This window comes from Gossypium hirsutum, chromosome A13 (assembly GCF_007990345.1).
Source record: "Gossypium hirsutum isolate 1008001.06 chromosome A13, Gossypium_hirsutum_v2.1, whole genome shotgun sequence".
Taxonomy (NCBI): domain Eukaryota; kingdom Viridiplantae; phylum Streptophyta; class Magnoliopsida; order Malvales; family Malvaceae; genus Gossypium; species Gossypium hirsutum.
Genome location: NC_053436.1, coordinates 79,113,313 through 79,125,501, shown reverse-complemented (window position 1 = coordinate 79,125,501; position 12,189 = coordinate 79,113,313). Strand labels below are relative to the sequence as shown.

The window sequence follows — 12,189 nt, the reverse complement described above, 5'->3', positions numbered from 1 at the left end:
CTGGCCACTAACACATCATTTCATATTTTGGTAAATCCACGTTTCGATGCGTATTTTTTTATGAAAAATAACGTAAAGCAAAATTGCTCGAAATTTATTGACATTAGAAACATCCAAAGCTAAAGCTATCCTAGTGCTCAAAACTTGGATCCATTCACCTATTTCCATTCACCCATTCCCTCTGTTAGGAAGTTTCTAATGTTATCCATATCTATGTCTCAGAAATATTCCAAATCTGTTTGTTCTATAAAATCTTTCTCATCGAATGGAGCATTATAAAATTCACAATTAACTCAAGGGGTGATTCGTACATCTTTCCGTCGCACAGGAATTAATTCCTATGTACGACCTTCAGTTTTTCTAGACTCCTACTCCCATAAAGATGCATAAATTCTTGAACTACAGGGACCACAGCAGAGTCTTTTGGGATCCTACAAAAATGTTTATATCTATGATATCTAACTAAAGGTCACATCTCTTGACAGAGAACCATCGATGTTTCAAATCCCCTCTCTTGAATAATCGTTTTTCCTTGAAATTCTAAAAAATGTTTTTCAACATTTGGAATTGAAAAATTGGAGGAGTTTAGAACCGCTGAAGGTTCTGGCTTATTTGTTCTTTTAATCTTTCATTGAAGAATTTTGAAAATTGTTTATACTCAAAAAGTAATGAACGGGTAAGCAAAGTTTCTAATGGAATAGTAAAAATATGAGTTAGGAACTCTTAACCTTAAATGGAAATTCGTCCAATTCCCTTATGAAATCTTGTTTGTTCCATCTTCCAGTCCTTCCTCCGAATGAGTCTATTCTGAAAACAAGAGCTGCAAAACAAAGATCATGAGAAAAAAAGAGATTTTTAGGTTTTAAAGATTTTATGGTTTTAGGAGTTTAGAGGATTTTGAAAGAATTAGAAGGAAATGAGGTTTTAAATAATGGTTAATAGTGTTTTAAAGTTTAAAAATAAATATTTTTAGGCTTAAAATCGAGTATAATTAGGGATTAATCTACCAGGTTGCGTGAATGGGTCGATTCAACCCTATAGAAAATTGTAGTGGCGTCACGACACAGGGGTTCCGTGTCACGAAATCCCTATCAATTTTTCATTTTTGCGACGTCGAGGTTTGATGTCATGACACACGCTAGAATTTTGGATTTATGGGTATACTGGCTTCGGTGTTGTGACGCGCAAAGTCTATGTCACAATATCGAGATAATTTTCTCAATTTCATCGATTCTACCTTTGGTCTTGCGTCACGGAGTTTCCGTGTTGCAACATTGGCTCTGTTTTTACCCAAATTTCCAATTTATAGAATGTCATGGTTTTTATAGTACATAAATTTGATAGAAATTAGAATATAGACTACACAGTCAGTTAAATATACAATAATTTACAAAGATTTAAATATCAATTTAGGAAATCAAGTTTTACTTTCTGATTTATCCGACAGCACCATTAATTCATATAAGGACGATTCTTTGATTCTTTTAGTATTAGTCCGTTACCTATCATGCCACTCCACCTTCATCTATTTATCTCTTTCCCTGAACCTATTCTTTTGTCCTGCATTAACATGCTCCTTTCTTTATCTAGGAGGATTATTTTCAGTATTACTAGGATTACCTGCGCCAATTTGCCTTTTTATATCTCCCATCATGCTCATTAATTGGCTCATTTCATCTTCGAGCTTAGTCAATGTTCTTGCTAAATTGGTGCACTCATATTGCACCTATTTTATGTCTATCCTCATTGACTGCATTTCCCATTCGATTTGATCCGGACGTTGACCACATATAGTATGGTCATTAAGGTTGGTCCTTTCATGAGGTTTTTGCAAATAAGAAGATTGATAGTTAGTATTTTTATCTTGGTTCGAATTATTACCTCCTCCTTAATTTCCTCCCCATCTCAGGTTAAGGTTATCTCTCTGTCCAGGATTATAATTATTTGAATAATGGTTTTCACCCATATTCCCTATGTAGTTCACATCCTTGTTAGGATTTTATCTCCTCCATATATACATGGTGTACTATTTGAAGACTCAATGCGATTAAGTCTATCCACTAGTTGTTGGTATCTGTCATCCTCCTGGACAGCCTTTATTGTAGATGGCCTCTAGCCATATGTGTGTCATTTAGTTGGCCACTAGCAGGAGTTAATCACCATATTTTCTATTAATTCGTACGTAGGAATTTCTAAATCAACTTCTTAAAACACTCCCATGCTTCGTGAAAACTTTCTCCCTCTAATTGTTTGAACATAGATATTTCTCTTCTTAGCTAGACCGTCTTGCTAATAGGAAAAAACTTTTGTAGGAACTTTCCTACAAATTCATCCCATCTCGTGATTGATCCTGGTGCCTTCGAATCTAACCAAGAAAAGGTGTTATTGATTAATAAAAAGGGGAACAACCAAAGACGAATAGTGTCATCAGTGACCCCATTGTATTTAAAGGTATCACAAAGATGGAGGAACAATTTTAAATGTTGACTTGGATCTTCTGTAATTCTTCCTCGAAACTGTAAATTATTTTAGACCACTTGGATCATAGTTGGCTTAATCTCGAAATTATTGGCCTTGACAGTTGGACTTGTTATATTTCCTTGAACCATATCCAAAATTAGTAGTGCATATTCCCTTAGAGTCCTCTCATTACGTGCCATATTTATATTTACGGGTAGTTGTGGTGGTGATGGTATTGGATCTTCTAAATTGTTATTGTTAGCCTTGTCGAACAGTTATTCTCACGTGGTGGTAAATTCCCTCCAGCAGGTAACTAATTCTGCATTGACTATTGCTGCTGTTGTTGTTGCTTTCGACAATTTCTTCAGATTATTTTTCCTAGATCTGTGATTGGCTCTATGGGTGTTCCCCTACTACAAGTCATACACTAAACTTAAAAAGACAAGATTAGTAGAAAATAAGAAAAATAAATTCATAATTATAATCTAAAAATTTCCTAATTATTCTATTAATATGCAAAAATTAATATCAATATAGTGACGTTGCCTCCTCGTCAACGGCGCCAACAAATTAACCGCCTCCGGACGTACCAACGTCCTGAGTAAAAATCTTACACAAAAGATATTAAAAGTGGTATATGCAACTATACAAGTCAGGTTGTAATATAGTTACAACAGAGTAGGTAAGTACAATGAGGATCGTACCCAAGGGACGTGAGCACTAAATTAATTCTAATCTAAACATAAATAGATCTAATTAGTAATTTAGTTGAATTATATTACAAAGAATAAAACGAAAGTTTTTGGTGATCTATACTAATAATAATAAAATAAAGTAAGGAAATAAATAAACACGAGAAATCAAAGAGTAAAATATATCAAATCTAATCATGGATGATTAGCTTGCTTCAGTAATCATAACCAACTATCGTTTTGGGTTTTCTTCTTTAACCAACTAGTCAATACCCCAACAAGGTCTTCTGATCTTCTACTAAAATTTTGAGTCAGTAAGAACTATTTACCTTTCGAATTCACAGTCCAGACCGGCTCAGGGTTAGGGTGTTCACGGATAAGTCATAACAAATTTAGGTTAATCCCTACCTTAATAACTTCCTTGGGTTGTCTAACCTAGGGTTTAGGTTTTTCCTCTCCTGAACAGCTAATCCACTAAGAAATCCCTATAGAACAGTTAATTACTCATACATCCACTCGTTAATCCCCAACAGAAGGATTAGTTCCTCATAGATCTAATTAAAAATATAAACTTGATAGAAAAAATAAACATAAAGAACAATTCAAGAGAATACATTTTACAAGAAACTTGATTTGTATTAATCTTAAGCGTGAAATCGTCATTGAGTTTAATAGTATCTCCCAAATCTGATTTGCCCCACAAAAGTAAATAATAAAAATGAAAATAAAATCTAAAACCTAAAACCTAAAACCTAATAAAAGAGAAAAAAAACTAAAGACTAAATCTAAAAAGAAAATTATACACTACAAAAAGGTTTACATTACATGTATTAAATGAGCCTATTTATAGACTTTAGGTTGGTTTTCATCCTTAACCCTAGATTACTTGTCTTCCTCATGCTTAACATTTGATTGTAAGGACTAAAATGCCCCTAGCTCGTAATTTTTTCCCATACAGAGGTGATGTCGCAACACACCAGGTCTTGTGTCACGACATCAAGGGCAGTATGCTTATCTTCAAGGTGTCTTCAGGGGTACGTCACTAAATCCTGAAGCTATGTTGTGACATTGATGGAAATCTTGGAATTCTTCTATTCTGCTCCTTATGTTGCGACATCGAATGCTTCGTGTTTCAACATAGTGAGCAGTATCGAGTTAGAATGCCTTCTAATGGTTCCTGCATGCTCACAAAGTATATTAGCTCACCCTTAGGTCTCATTCAATCTCTAAGGCTAATAAAAGACTCAAATTACACACTATATTGAATTTACCTAAACTTACGAAAACATAATTAAAACTTAACTAAAATACATGCGTTCGAGCTCTTGAAGTTCAAAAACTAGCTTAATCTACTATGCCCAATTACAGGAAGTCAGTCATATGGGCTGGCCACACGCTTGTGTGGAGTTGTTCATATGGTCATTAAATTTTGCACTCAATCTCAGTTTCTTACACGGTTTAGGTACACAATCGTGTGACTTTAAGTTGAAATTTTTGCATTTAGGTCCACATGACTTCAATTAGTTAGACGGCCTAGCTACACAGCCATGTGACTCCCTTCCACATGGTTTCAGTTTTTCACATAGCCTAGCCACAAGGTCGAGTGACCCCTTTTTCTTGAAATTTTGCTATTTTTTGTTAAGTTTTCAATTAAGTCCCCATTTGATTCTAGGTTGGTTTGAAAGTTTTCATAAGCTCGTTTGAGACTTGGCTTTGTTTATAAATCATGTTATGCTCTGGTTATAGATTGTTTATTGCTTAATTGAATGTTTAAAGTTGAAATTATATGTGGTATGCTTTGTTAATTATTGCAGCATCCTATAGCTCAGGTTCGATGACCGGACCAATTGAGGGGTGTTACATATCTCTTTTAAGGAAATCTCCTAAGTGGAATCTAATACCTAACTTAGGGTCGAAAAATTTTCACGCCATCACAAGAGACCATTGATAGAGGCTGTAAGTATTATTTAGGGACTTTCTCCCACTTTGTCTTGTAGAAAACATGGAAGGTTTTTATTTTCGATTTTAATTATGAATAATTAAAATGTCATGAAAAGTACATTTGACATTCTTTTCCTAAACTATATGGCATGTTAATCATATATATGCATGAACATAATTCATAGTCAATTCAAATATCATCATGTTGTTAAAGAAAATCATAAAGTTAAATTACTCTCACTAGTCAAACTTTTCATTATTCCATCCTAGAAAAAAAGATAGTAAAATTTACAATTATTACCCCAATGCATTCTTTGGGTCTTCTGGGTGAAAGCTAAATATCTTGGTTTTTAGGTTTCCCAAAACTTTGAGAAAATCATCGAAGGAATCTACTATAACAGCCCAATTTCGGTGAAACAGTGGTTTTGGGACCACAAATCTGACCCAAAAATAAAGCTTATTTTTATTTTATTATATGGTCCGTATTATGATAGACATGTCGTGTGAAATTTTGATGCGAAAATTTTATCGATGAAGTGTTTAATTACGAGAAGAACTAAATCGCATAAAATGCGAAAGTTGAATTCTAGTAGCTATAAGGATTAAATAGCTATAGAATTCCAAACTAGAGGTCCTTATATGGTAATTAGACCATTAAAGAAAGTATGTAGATATTTTGGTATGACTCATCCATGGAAAAATAAAAAAATGCTAAGGACTAAATTGGAAAGATGAAAAGTTATTAAATGACAATTTAATTAAATGAAAAAGAAAACAATTTCATATAATCTTCCCCAAATATTTCTATGGAAACCCCAAGAGAGAGGAAGAAGACTCATCAAGCCTATTTGGGTACGTAATCAAGCCCGATTTTTAGTAATTTTTATATTTTTGAAATTGGGATAGTCTAATCTATGTATTTTGGGGATTAATTTGAAAAGTTATCAAAGCATGAAATTTGGGTCATGGATGAATATGCTGGAAATATGAAATTTATGGTAGAAAATGCAAGGTTGTTGATAGATAAACAACTTTTACAAAGCAATTTTTGATGGAAACTTGATTTAGGGAATAAAATGAAAGGTGATAAAACCGATGGAAAATTCTAAAATTTGTGAAATGTATGTGCTGTAAATGTAGTATATAAATTTCAATTAGGCTTGGAAGATTTTATTTTCCGAGCTTAGGGATGAAATGAGAATTTATGAAAAAGTTAGGGGCAAAATGGTTATTTTTCCTAGGATAAAAATTAACTCCACTTGAATGTGAAATATGGTGAATTAATGTTAAATTTACTCATATAGATCCGAATAGACCAAATTCGGAGTTAAAACGAGGAAAAAGTCAAATTAGTAGATTTTTCGTACACTAACAATTGTCGAGGTAATTCGTGTAACTAAATTGTGTTTATTTACATGCTTGCATTGATTGTGTTTATGTAAATTGTATAAATTTCATAAATATGTAAACTTATTACATATCCGATCAAGCCCGATAAATAAAAATGTTAAATTAAATGATAATGCCCGATAGATGATAAAGGATAAATGATGAAAATGGTTCTTATATGCTTAAAATGAATGTGGAATGTGTTTATTTGAATTATATGAATGTTATGGATGTATGAAACAATCACATGCCCGATAATGCTTGAGAAAAATGTTTAAATCCCGATTGAATAAATGGAAAATAGATGGATATGTGATTTCCTGAAATGAATGAGGTTATGCATTTGTTGCTAATAGGATTTAGCTCAGACGAGTAATCATATTGTAACACCCCGAACCCGAGGCCGTCGCCGGAGTCGAACACGAGGTGTTAACAAACTTCAAACCACTTATTAAATTTTTTCCAGACAAGCTGTCAATCTGCGTACTAGTCGCTTTAAAAATCATATCTTGAGGTCTGGAACTCAAAATCCAGTTCCGTGAATTTTCCCTGAAACTAGACTCATATTCCCATCTACATATTTTTTTCTAGAATTTTTGGTCGGGCCAATTAGTACAGTTTATTAGTCAAAGTCTCCCATGTTACTGGGGTCGACTACACTGACCTTTGCGCATTACGACCTGGATATCTCCCTGTACAGAACTTCCATACTGATGCCGTTTGTTTCTATAGAAACTAGACTCAGAGAGGAATCTATACATATATGGTATGACTCATAATTATCTCTGGTTAATTTATAATGAATTTCCAAAGTCGGAGCAGGGAATCCAGAAACCGTTCTGGCCCTGTCCCACGAGAACCTGATTATCTCTTAACAAACTGTCCATATGATCCTTTCGTTACTTCTATATGAAAATAGACTCATCGAACTTCGATTACATAATTTATTCATCAATTAATTCCACTCCTACTATTTTTAGTGATTTTTCAATCTCATGTCACTGCTGCTGCCAGCATCTGTTACGAAAGCAACTATGCCCACTTCGTGTTTACTCCTTGATCTAACTAATAATTCATCATGCATATCACAAATTATGATCATGACTAACCATGCCAAAGGCTAATCATTGTCAAACTTCCCCCTACTACACTATTGCCATATCATGAATTTTAACACCAAAATAATCAACCATGATGTATGGCATAAAAAGGTCGAATTATCAAGATTTGCGACCTAACGTTATGAATCCAAACCCAACCGAACATTTATGCCATTTTCGCATGGCTAAAAGATTACATACCAAAGTTCAAACACAACATAATAGCCTATACATGCCGAAATGTTCTCCTAAGCCAACTAAGAAGAAAGTACCAAAACTTGCTATCCGGTGTGATGACTTCGATGACGGCCCGACCACGCAAAAGGAGATGAGTCCAAGAAACCTAGAATAGGTGACAAGGAAACACCGAGTGAGTTTATAACTCAGTAAGTCATAAGCAATCCACTACCATCCATTAATAACATTATCACAAGAGGAAACAAAATGGAACGAGGCTAGTTACTCCATCCATACCGAACCATACCATAGTTCCTCCGACCTATCGGTTCAATCTCATACCAAATCATGCATTCACATTCCATATACTCATCAATAGAATATTCGAGGCATTTTCATAAATCATTTTATTTTCGTTACAATCATACAACTAAATGGCCTTTCACCCATTCCGCGATAAATCTTATGTACGTGACTGCAAGTATATTTGTCACATAGGTTCAACTTACCAAGCTCAACTCCAAATATAAACATAGCACCTATTAGTCATGAACTCAAGATACTTACCCGATCCGCTATCCGTGATCGACTCAATAGTGTCGCACACTTAGTGTCCATAATGATTCAAGAATATTTATTAAGTCCGCACACTCAGTGCTATATAATCAACTCGCACACTTAGTGCTACATAATCATACTCGCACACTTAGTGCTACATAGTCAACTCGCACACTTAGTGCTACATAGTCAAACTCGCACACTTAGTGCTACATATTCAATTCGCACACTTAGTGCTGCACAATTTAAACCCGCACACTTAGCGCCAATCTCATGGTCATAAATGTTTATACCCGCACATTTAGTGCCGAGATCAACAACTCAATACATCTCACCTCTTTTCTTTTCATTCAACACTTTCATCATCACATACGTACATGCATATATATATTTATTCATTCCATTCAGCATCATTACATAAACGTTATGACCATTTGAATTAATACCAACTATATGCTTAATGACTTACTTTATGTTGGGTAAGACGGTTCCAACTCGGCTACTCGATGATCTTTTCTTTGCCTTTGCTTGATTCTCTCCCTTTGATGTCTTGATCTATAATAAACACATTTAGTAGTTTAATTTTCTTGCTGGATACTTATGTATAATTTAACGGTTTTCACTCCATTTCACAATTATCCTTGTTCAAAATATCAAAACCTTAACCATATTCGATTAATGCTTCAAGGCCGAATGCATTATCGCTATTATGGTAACCTAGTCTTGAGTATTTTTGATTCTAATATACAACATCATGAATCAACTCAACCTTATAAGCCAATATTACTCCCTTAATCGGTTATCAAGAGTTAACAAAAATAGTATCACAAACATATACACCTATATGGCCGAATATACCAAATTAAATTTGACCTTACGTATGTGATTACCTATAGTTAATATACATCAAATTTCATACATTTAACCCTTAATTTCCACCACATAACAAGCATAAATCGGGTTTATGGATATACCATGGCCGATTCAATCTAATCACTTCCAAAATCATCAACCATTTTCAATGCATATAACATATATAAACATGAATAAGTTTCATATAATCTCTTAACACATTAACTTCTTCCATCAACAACCTTTTGTTTCTTTATCCATCAAAACTTAAAGGAAATAATCAAATTCCTTCTTTAATAGCCATAGCCGAATGGTCCATCCATCCATCAAAGTTTTTTAAAAAGAATTAGCATGGTCTAAGTAAGAACCATGATAATTAACCTAAAACAAGCTAAAATTTCACAACTTTAACACAATATACTAACCTTATTAAACATTCAAATGGCCGAAAGTTCTTTGCCCCTATTCCTTCCTTCAATTCGGCCAAGAAGACAAGAATGAAGCCCCTTTTTTTTTTCATCACATTTTCATTCTTTTCTTTTATTTATTAAATCCCATAACCCAATATCAATTTCAACAAATATTTTGCCCATCATCAACCCACCTTGGCCGGCCACTATAAGGAAAATTGGGCAATTTGACATGCAAGTCCACCTTTGTGTTGACATGCACTAATAAGCCCCTTTAAAATTAACCTATCATTTTTCACCATGTCTCATGTTGATCCCTATTTAATAATTCCTCATGCAATTGGCAAAATTAAGGCATGAAACTTCCACATATGCATGTACACACATAATAAACATAGAATATAACAATTAATTATCTTCATAACTCGGTTTTGTGGTCCCGAAACCACTTCCCGACTAGGGTAAATTTTGGGCTGTTACACCTATTGACCTCATTACAGAAAGGATTTTCCCAGACGAGTAATCCTGATAGAAGTCCTCTCGAGCATATGTTAAGGATTGGATTTAGCCCAGAAGGGTAATCCAGATCAAGTTCCTTAGAGCATATGTCATAAAAATGATTTAGCCTGGACTGGTAATCCTGTTGTATACATGTGTGGCTCGAGAGTGTACTCTCTGATATGATATCTTATGGGTGCCATTGGTCATGAATTTACAGATCCTGTTTCGTACACCTCGAGTGTACTACGTGTGTATCCATTGATATTTCGAATAAATTCAACGGGTAACAATTCCAGACATGAGGAGTTATGAATGATAAAATGAGTTATTATTCGTATCAATCTGAAATACAAGAAAATGATGGTACATGAAAAATGATATATGAAAACATGAGATGACGATATTTGTACATGGATTTTATTTGATGAATATATGTTCATTCTTGACGACTTGTACACCTTGAGTGTACTAATCGTGACCTTGATATTCCGAGTAATATGAGTAAAGTTATAATATGCAATGATCTAAACTCAAAATGAACTATTATGAAAATATACTTGTAATAATGAGATGAATTATGCATGTTCAATGAATACATGTTGTGGAAAGCATATGTGCTTGGAAACTTGATTGTTGTTGAGCCCATATATGTTTCGATGTTAATATGGAATATATGACTAACAAGGGCAATAAGAATGTGTGTAGGCCTTGAGATCAAACTGGTTGATTATGCCTTACATATTTATCTAAAAACAGAATGAATGGTAAGTTAAGTACCATATTATATGAACTTACTAAGCATTTTATGCTTACCTAGTTTTATTTTCCTAGTTTAGAGTAAATTGGAACCTCTTTGTATAACAACCCGTTTTTAGTCAAATCAGAACAGTGGTTTTGAAACCACAAATTTGAGGTCAAAATATTTATTTTATTATTATTTTAATTTTTATAGCATGATTGAATGATTGTGTGAAAGTTTCGTGAAGAAATTTTATCGTTTGGTTGGTTAATTAGGTAAAAAGGACTAAATCGCGTAAAGTGTAAAAGTGATGTTCTAATAGCTAAATGTGTCTAATAGCTATAGAACCTTAAATTTAAGGTCCTTAAGTATAAATTAGACCATTATTATGATAGCGGATGATAATGGCATGGCATAAATGAAATTTTGAATTAATTTAAAGGTTAACTTTGGTATTTGTTATTAAAGGTTATTTTAATTAAAACAAAACACAAAAATTTTAAGCATTCATCTTCTTGTGCCGATTTTTGAGGAGGAAGAAATCCATATCTTTAGGGTTCATTCGGCCAAGCTTTCCTAGCTCATTAAGGTATGGTTTTTGTCCCGTTTTTAATGATTTTTACGTTTTTGAAATCATTGCAGCTAGTACTAGCTAGCCCAAGGACTAATTTGTAAAATTGTTAAAGATTTTGAATGATTCCATTGATGAATACATGAGTATTTTGATGTTTTATGATAGATTTTAAATAGTTGTTGATAGTTAAACGATATTTGTTAAGTGATTTTTAGTGAAAATGCAAAATAGGGATTAAATTGTGAAATGTGTAAAGTTAGTGGTTAAAATATGAAATAAATGAAAAATATGGGCTTGTAGGGGCATAATAGTAATTCGAATAGAATGGATATATTTGGAATTTCATTAATTTGTGATTTTATGAAATGAGGACTAAATTGTGAAAAAAATGTGAAATATTAGGGGCAAAAGTGTAAATGTGTTTTAAAGTGTGTTTTGGACTAAATTGAATGAATAGTTGATTGAATAAGTCAATTTTGAACATATTTAGATCAAGAAAGGAGAAATACGAACTTAGATCGGGGAAAGAATAAAGTTGCGCAATAGTTGACTCGGTTCTCCGTTTTAGCATCTGAGGTAAGTTCGTATGTTATAATTTCATTTTAATGTATTCTATATGCTTTGATATAGCATAAATTGTGATTATGTGACTACGGATAAGTTTGGAAATGATTCGACGATAACTCGATAGTTGGAATCCTAGTTGACCCTTAGGAATAGTTTAGGATACAAGTAACATGTCATTAGGGGATACCGTGAGTTGGTTTCGAGCCATGATATAACACTTCGGGTGCAA

At 33.5% G+C, this 12,189-nt stretch overlaps 1 non-coding gene across 1 annotated transcript; it reads left to right on the top strand.

Moving 5' to 3' along the window:
- The first annotated feature begins 2,176 nt into the window (after positions 1-2,176).
- Positions 2,177-2,279, top strand: LOC121212919 (small nucleolar RNA R71). The gene has a single exon (XR_005908291.1). It is a non-coding gene; the product is annotated as a small nucleolar RNA R71 (small nucleolar RNA).
- Positions 2,280-12,189: the final 9,910 nt, after the last annotated feature.